Source organism: Carlito syrichta, unplaced genomic scaffold (genome assembly GCF_000164805.1).
Source record: "Carlito syrichta isolate Samal-C Ts95f unplaced genomic scaffold, Tarsius_syrichta-2.0.1 Scaffold288045, whole genome shotgun sequence".
In the NCBI taxonomy this organism is placed as follows: Eukaryota; Metazoa; Chordata; class Mammalia; order Primates; family Tarsiidae; genus Carlito; species Carlito syrichta.
Window position 1 is genome coordinate 284,375 of NW_007232141.1, and position 5,381 is coordinate 289,755.

The 5,381-nt window shown below is 40.5% G+C and overlaps 1 pseudogene; it reads right to left on the reverse strand.

The window, feature by feature from the left end:
* Window positions 1–3,054: 3,054 nt before the first annotated feature.
* Window positions 3,055–3,548, reverse strand: LOC103255341 (annotated as a pseudogene).
* Window positions 3,549–5,381: the final 1,833 nt, after the last annotated feature.

Consider the following 5,381-nt stretch of genomic DNA (forward strand, 5'->3'; position numbering starts at 1 on the left):
GGAACAAAAGGATTATTTTGACATAGAAAATAAACAGCACAGTGGCTGGTGTAAATCCAGCCCTTATCAAAAATTACATTAAATATGAATAAACACTACAATAAAAGAGAGATGGCAAGACTGGATAAAGATCTAACCATATGCTGTCTACAAGAAAGATATTTCAAAGATTTACAAATAGGTTTTAAAGACTGAAAAAAACACACCAAGCAAACACTAATTAAAAGAAAGCTGGAATAGATATATTAATATAACAGACTTCAGAGTAAAGAAAACTAAGAGGGACAATGACAGGTATTTCATAATGATAAAAAAGTCAACAACCAGGAAGATTTAATAATTATCAACATATACATACACACTTAACAACAAAATCCCAAAATATAGGAAGCAAAAGCTAACAATAGAAAAAGGAAACAGACAACAAAATAATAGTAGTTGAAGACTATACTGCCAATTACTGATAGAAATATACAAAAAACCATAAAGATATAAAACTGAATACTATAAACCAACGTGACCTAACATTTATAGAAGCCTCCATTCAACAGCAGCAAAATACACCTCTGGAATATTTTCCAAGAAGATCACATGCTAACCTATAAAACTATTCATTTAGAAGAACTAAAATCATACAAAGTATGTTTTACTCCAAGGGAAAATTAAAAATCAACAGAATGAAATCTGGAATATGTTCATTTGAGAATTAACACACACACTTCTAAATTCATGGATCAAATAAATCACAAGTGAATTAAAAATATTTTTAACTGAATAAAAATAAAAACACAAAATACTAAAATCTATAGGAAGTAGCTACAGCAATGCTTAGAGAGAAATGGGTAACTTTGTTAAATACCTATATAACAAAAGAAGAAAGATCTCAAATCAACAACAACATGAGAAAAACAACAGGGAGGAATAAAATCAATGCAGCCAAAGGGGTACCACAATGCCAAAATGAAAGTGGGGACATCACTTCCAACACTAAGGAATTAAGAAGAGTATAAGAGAATACTGTAACAACTTTATGCGAATAAATTATACAATCTAGACAAAATATTTAGATTCTCAGAAAGATACAAATCACTAAAACTAACTTAAAAAGAAATATAAAATCAGAATTGATCTACAACAAGAAATTCAAATAGTTAATAAAAATCTTCCCACAAAGCATGTCACTGACATGTAAAGAGAATTAGGCTGGACCAAATGTTGACAGACCTGAATACTGGCCCGAGCCATCAGGAAAACTTGTTAGAGAGTTTTAAGCAAGTCACATAATACCCTCTCTGGCTCTCCATTTTCTCATCTACATAATGAGATAGACCTCAGGCATTCCACAAGTTTAATTTGAATACGTTAAGAATTCTCTAAGAACTCATATGTGGCTTAGGGCAAAAGAGGATACATAATCTGTTTTAATTTCCAAAAAACGTATTTGCGGGTCAATCATAAAAGGTATTTTTTAAATTGTTGAACAGCCAGGCTCGGTGGCTCAGCCTGTAATCCGGTGCCTTTGGGAGGCTGAGGTGAGTGGATTGCCTGAGCCCGCGGGTTTGAGACCCGCCTGGGTAGAGAGACCTCATCTCTACAATAAATCAAAAAATCAGCCGGGCGTGGTAGCGCATGCCTGTAATTCCGGCTACTTGGAAGGCTGAGGCGGAAGGATTGCCAGAGCCCAGCAGGTCGAGGTTGCAGTGGCCGGGAGCGGCCACTGCACTCCAGTCTGGGCGACAGAGTGACACTCCAACTCAAAAAATAAATAAATAAATAAAATAAAATTGTTGAACAGCATATAAAGAAATAAGAATGAAGTTAACATATCACTGGGTAGGTGAGCATTTATAACAGGATACCTGGAAACTGGTGCTAGACACTATTATATATGCTCTAGAAGACAATAAGAAAAATTTCTTTTTTTTTTTTTTTGCAGCCCCAAAGGAATAAGAAGAGACTTTAATCAGGGGAGGGAATCAGAAAAGGGACAGTGAGTGTGGGAGCAGAGATGTCAGAGCAGGCAGAAGCCTGGCCAGGACGCTCTGGAGGACTCACCTCTCCATCTCTAGTACAGGCACTGCACTAACAGACAGTGAAACAGTGGCCCCCTTTCAGCAGTAATGGACCTTGCAGCCAGAGGTTGCCTGGCTTTTGGACCCGGCTCCTAGGCATGACTGGTGTTCCTTGTCCCCCGCCAGTGCTGGGTGGTCATGTTCAGGCAGAGCTCAGGAGCTGGCAGAGGGTCTCCTCCACTTAAGCTGGCCCCAAGGAGGCTTGGGAATAAAAGGGCAAGGGAGAAAAACTGGAATCTAAGACCTCCTACCCTCCCCACCTGGGAATGTAGTTGGCTCTGGCTCCAGGTCTACCCAGACCTACAGCGACCCATAAGATACAATCACTGGGACCAGTCACAACCACTGGAGGTGGAGGTTGTTTGTTTTTTTAAAAAAAGATAAAAAGAGTTGGACTCGGTAGCTCAGCCTGTAATCCCAGCACTTTGCGAGGCCGAGGCGAGTGGACTGCCTGAGCCTGTGGATTCGAGTCTAGCCCAAGCAAGCTGGCAAGGCCTCATCTCTACAATGAATCAAAAATTAGCGGGGCATGGTAGCACACGCCTGTAGTTCTGGCTACTTGGAAGGCTGAGGTAGAAGGATCGCCAGAGCCCAGCAGCTCTACACTGGTGTGGCCATGAGCGTGCCACTGCACTCCAGCCTAGGTGACAGAGTGAGACTCCAACTAAAAAAAAAAAGACAAAAAGGTTATAGTCTCCTACAAGCACAGAGTTTAAATTTCAAGACATTAAAAAAAAATATATGTTCCAGTTCAGGGGATTAAACATTAGAAGCAAACCTGACCAGGCACATGTGGACTTGGGCAGGTTCGCTGCTGCTTTCTCGCCCAGCTAGCAAGCCTACCATCCACCTCCCACATCTGATGCCTACCCTGACCCAGCCCCCCACCACCGCCATCGCTATTCTGGGGAGTGACTCCAGGACACCTTCGTAGAGACAAGGAAGAATCTGAGCGGGAAGCCACGCGATCCAGTCAGATGGTTTAATTCTTGAGGAACTCCTCAGTCACAATGCAAACAAGGGCACTGACCAACAGCTTTTCTCACTGATCTCCTTGTCAGTCTCCTCCACAAAGTGGATCACAAAGTCCACCAAGTTATGTTTGAACATCTGCTCTGTGTAGAAGTTTGTGATCCGGAAACTGATGGCATACCCCTCCATAGACTTTCTTCGAAGGATAAAAAACTCTGCTCGCATCATCATGAAGCACATGAACTTGTGGCATAAAATCTTTTCAATCTCGTCAGCCTGTTTCACAGTGATGCTGACCCACACAGAGTTGATGGAACCCTCAGTCAGAACCTTTTCTTTCTCATTCCTGTTGATGGGTTGTAACAGGAATTCTTTGCTACTCCTGACTTTCACTTCTGGCTTGTCATGTCATTCCACAACCTGGGAAGAGAAGTTCTCCAGGCAGAGGGCAGCCTGCAATATGGCCCACACGGCACCCAGGTAGGGACAGAAAGTGGTAGTCATCACGGCTGCTGGCTGGGCCAGAAAGCCAAGAAAAATTTCAAGTGTGCATTTAACACTGAGCTCTTCTTAAATGTCAAACTAATAAGAAAATCTGGGAATATATTTTCCTCGCTGCTAACAGTTACAAAGGAGTAACAAGTGTGTGTACTACATTTAGATTATAAAATTCTAAATTATATTCTCAGGTAGATTTCTACACAGAAGTCTGGAGGTCATCACAGACCATTTCCACTCATTCCAGTTGGCTAAGGTAACTAACAAGAAGGTAACCTGTCTTTAAAAAAAAAAAAACAGAAACAAAGCCAAAGAATAAGAGTTGTTTTTTTTTAAGTTATCCTCCCTTTGTATGGAGGCAGCCTCTATGATGGTCCCCAATGGTCCCTGCCTCCTGGAATTCTTACTCTTGTGTAATCCTCTTCTCTTGCATGTAGATTAGGCTTGGAGACTTATTTCTAACAAGCAGAATATGGCACGTATAACTGCTATGTCACTTCAGAGTAGGTCACAAATAGACAGTAGCTTCCATCTGGAGTCTCCCCTCACTTTGCCAGCTGCCACGTTTTGAGCTGCCCTATGTCGAAACATAGGAGGCAAGGAAGTAAGGCCAATAATCTGCAGGAAACTGAATTCTCCAGTAGGTGAGCCTGCAGCTATGACCAATAATTGAACTACAATCTCATAACTGAGTCAGAGGCACCTAGGGAGGTACCACCCCAATTCTTGATTCATAGAAACAATGAGATTATACATATTTATTATTTTAAGTCGCTAGGTTCTGTGCAGTAAGATAACGAACATAGTGGCTGCCTAGGGTTGGCAGGATAGGAAGAAGGAGGTAACAGTTAAAGGGTATGAGGTTTCCTTTGGAAGTGAAAAAAATATTCTACAATTGACTGTGGTGATGGGTTGTATAACTCTGTAAATATGCTACAGACCTTAAATTGTACACTTTAAATCACTTAAAATGTATGGATTATAAAGTATATTCCAAAGCTGTTCAAAAAAGAATTAACTTCTATAAAGTCACTTCTAAAATCTTACATGAAATTCTGATTATTTCCAAAGAATTAAGAATAGAAAAGTTTTTGATAAAAAATAACTAAACTGATCAAGAGAATGAAGATGACTTCAAGTAAAAGCAGATTTCTTTCTTTTTTTAATTTATTTTATTTTAAAGATGTGGGGTACAATTCCAGATTAGGTATGCAAGCGGTCATTGTACAGGTAAAGTCTGGGCCTCCTTTTGGTCCCCACTTTGCCTGGTTTGAGATCAGGTACCCCTATTAATGTTATGGAACCCCACTCACACACTCCCCTCACAGTTTCCAGCTACTGCCAATCCTTTTCTTATAGTATTATGGTAAACGTTCAGGGTCCACTTCTAAGTGAGAACATATGTTACTCAGTTTTTTGTTTCTGTGTAAAAGCAGATTTTAAAGACTAGACAAAGGGCTGGGCACCGTGGTTCACACTTGTAATCCCAGCACTTTGGGAGACTGAGGCAGATAGACTGCTTGACTCCTGGAGTTCAAGACCAGTCTAGGCAACATAAGGAATACTTCCTCTCTACAAAAAAATCAAAGAGTTAGATGGGTGTGGTGGCACACAACTATAAACCCTACTATGAAGGCTGAGGCAGAAGGATCACTTGAGCCCAGAAGTTTGAGGCTGCAGTAAGCCATCATCATGCCACTGTACTTCAGCCTGGGCAACAGAGTGAGACTGAAAAATAAAAGACTAGACAAGAAAAAGCAACTAGAGATATAAAAACTGGAAAAGTAATAGTAAAACAATTTACATTTGTGTGTGCCATTGTTAGATGCCTTAAAAAAA